The 3,499-nt window shown below is 39.4% G+C and overlaps 1 long non-coding RNA gene across 1 annotated transcript; it reads right to left on the reverse strand.

Moving 5' to 3' along the window:
- Nucleotides 1-1,924: 1,924 nt before the first annotated feature.
- LOC310878674 lies at nucleotides 1,925-2,610 on the reverse strand. The gene is made up of 3 exons (XR_014570909.1): nucleotides 2,474-2,610; nucleotides 2,159-2,259; nucleotides 1,925-2,054 (listed from the first exon to the last, which is right to left on the reverse strand). It is a non-coding gene; the product is annotated as an uncharacterized lncRNA (long non-coding RNA).
- Nucleotides 2,611-3,499: the final 889 nt, after the last annotated feature.

Consider the following 3,499-nt stretch of genomic DNA (forward strand, 5'->3'; position numbering starts at 1 on the left):
CTAGCACCTTCACAGGAGAAACTGACCTTTTTCATGTCTAAATAAGGCCAGTTTGTTGTGTTTCCTCCTCCTGACACATAGCAGCAGGTTGTCATTGTTACAGAGACGTGCTGTGGGCCTGGGTGTGAGAGACGTGAAGTTCATTCTTATCTCATCTGAGTTCCCCTCTGGCTTAAAAAATGCTGCAGCGAGAAGGTTTTATCTCATGCAAGTCACCGTCATCACGTGACTACGTGTATACTGTCCTCAATAATGACATTTGTCTTCTAATGAACTACTATACTGAAAAATCATATACTGGACACGCATGTCCTCCCAGTTCAGCCTTTTAATACCAGACATAATGTATACATAATAGACACTGCCATGCTTCATTTTATGAGCACTGTTTGAGTTCATTTAGAAAAATGAATGAATTGAATGAATTCTGGTTTCATTAGAAACCAGAATTGTTAAATAAAGAGTTGAATAATGCTCTTGTCAAGTAATTCTTTATTAAAAGCTTTCATAAAAAACAGGGTTAAAATACAGCTATATAATATTGCACTACTACTTTCTCTCTACAGCGGCTAGACCAAAATCAGCTTATCAAAAATAGCAGCTCTAGAAACTCATTACCTTGTGATGCGTTGTGAACTAGATTTGCTATTTTCTATTAATTCACCTATTATGACTTTGACCTATTATGACTAGAATAATAATAATGAATAATTAATGCAAGGTTCATGTGGTTAACCCATTTAGACCTGAGTAAAAAGCATTCACTTTGAAAGAATATATATTCAAAGATGTGTGCCACATTTTTACGATTTTTCAAAAATAGCAGACCTACAAGCTATGATCTTTTAGAGCTGCTAATTTTCAATAGCTAAATTATAACATAATGTTTAAAACACCAAAAGGGGTTCCCGCCAAAGATGGGTTAAAGACTAACAATACGAATATAAGAATATCAAAAAGACATGATATGAGCAAACAAGCAAAAACAAATGACATATATAACAAAATAGAATGACATAATTTAGCTTCACCATCAGAACGTATTGGGTCATTTGGATTTTTTCTTTTAGCAAATAAAATGATATGACCCCAAACATATACTCTTTTCATTTAATGAAGGGGATGCCTGGCTTTTTGGCCAGACCAATCTGCCGAAGGCAAAACTTTTTTTTTTGCCACCTACAGATTCGCGTCTTGAGCAAGACTCTACCCTTGAATTGCTCCCGATGTGCAGGTTGGTGCCTTGCATGGTTTCCTCCGGCATCGATGTGTGAATGGGTGAATGTAATGCACAATCTCTGTAAAGCGCCTTGGATAAAGGCCCTATATAAATACAAATTTACCATTTGTAGATAATCTATTTTAACATGTTTTTAAAATGATAATACAAAAAATAATAAAAATAAAACGTTTAGGACATGAAAGATTTCCAACCCAACATATCCTGTTGTGGGCTTGTAGATCTGCTATTTTCGCAGAATGTTCGTCCCCAGAATAGGGTCAAGGTGTGAAAGCCAAATTAATAACATGCTAAAGCATCATACTGTAGTTGTTGGTTTGTGTTAAAGTGGTTATAGGTACAACATGTAGTACTTTGAGATATATATATATATATATATTTTTTTTTAATCATTTTCACTACTAATTACTGCTGTAGCAGAAGAACACTGAACTGCAGTTTCATCAATGAAGTGAAAACAAACATCACTTAGGGCCGATTCATACTCCTATTTTAGAGCCGAATAAAAGTCGGTTCGGCGCTACTAGAGCCTACAATTTGACGTCATTTGAGGTTCGGGGGGGGGGGGGGGGGGGGTACCGTCCTAAAGTCGGCTCTTCAGTGCTACTGAAAATTTCTGACGAGCCGAAATCATTTCGGCACTACAGCGCCGAAACAGCGGTAAAATAGGAGTATGAATCGGCCCTAAGTCTCACAGATTGAGGCCCCTGTTTCTGAACATCCACCATTAACCCATGTTCCAGGGTCAGTCTGGTGTCTGTAGGCTGCACAGTTCTCGTCTCCATCATTACGAGGCGATCCACTGCCCCAGTACCTGCACAATAAACAATGTATTTATTTAACCACATCCAGTCTGTCACTCAAATAAAGTGACTTTGATAGACTTTGATTACAATGAAAACATTTCAAATGTCTCACTCTGTTGTCAGTGGTGTTCCATCCACCCACGTCCAGCTGCCCTGAGTCCTGGTCAGACCAATCCATGAAGTCCCCCCAGGGTTCAACCCTCTGATGAATACCTGATTATTTGTACATGATTGAATCATCATTCATTATTTTCAATACACTTCACTATAATGATCGACGCACGCACGCACGCACGCACGCACGCACGCACGCACGCACGCACGCACGCACGCACGCACGCACACACACACACACACACACACACACACACACACACCCCCTCACACACACACACACACACACACACACACCCACACACACACTAACCTGTTTTTCTCTACTGTTAATGACCACCAGATCAGCTCCTTGACTCTGACACTCGTCTCTACTTTGCTGCCATGTTTTCCCTCCAGTAGTTCTGTAGTAACAGCTGCATCCAAACTTCTTCCATCCACTGGGACACGACTTGTCTACAAACATCAAACAGGAGATTTACTTTAGTACATTTTCAATGTACTGAAAATCTATTATAACACACAACACATAATAATAATAGTAGTCAGAGATGTAGTGGAGTGGAGGGTAAAACTATTCATCTACTTTATCAATGGTGCTTTCTACTCCATACATTTACTCAAGTAAACATTCCTGATATTTGTTTACTTCGGATAGGTATTTCAAGTTTGTGATGGGCCTACTTTATACTTCTACACTTCACTACTTCTCAGAGGCAAATATTGTAGTTAATTTTGACTCCAATACTATTATTTTATTTATACCATTTTAATTTATTTTGTATCTTCTCTCACCTGCTATCTGTGTCTTCAGCTGGTTTACTTCACGTTGAAGCTGGTCCTTCTCCTGGTTCAGGTTGGTGTTGTCAGACTCTAGCCGGTTCTTCTCCTGGTTCAGGTTGGTGTTGTCAGACTCTAGCCGGTTCTTCTCCTGGTTCAGGTTGGTGTTATCAGACTCTAGCCGGTTCTTCTCCTGGTTCAGGTTGGTGTTATCAGACTCTAGCCGGTTCTTCTCCTGGTTCAGTTTGCTGTAGTCTGTTGTTGTTGCAAATATTGTAGTTAGTTTTGACTCCACTACATTTAGGTATTTATTTTATTTATACCATTTTAATTTTTTTTGTATCTTCTCTCACCTGCTATCTGTGTCTTCAGCTGGTTTACTTCACTTTGAAGCAGGTCCTTCTCCTGGTTCAGGTTGTTGTTCAGGATATTTAGCTGGCTATTCTCCAGGCTCAGGGTATCGTTGGACTTCATTCTGTTACTGGCTAAACCATCTGCAAGGACAGAAATGGATGACAACACTGTTGTTACTACTGTTCATGTGGACTGACCTCATGCT

The sequence above is a fragment of the Protomyctophum parallelum genome (assembly GCF_964188405.1).
Source record: "Protomyctophum parallelum genome assembly, chromosome: 21".
NCBI lineage: Eukaryota > Metazoa > Chordata > Actinopteri > Myctophiformes > Myctophidae > Protomyctophum > Protomyctophum parallelum.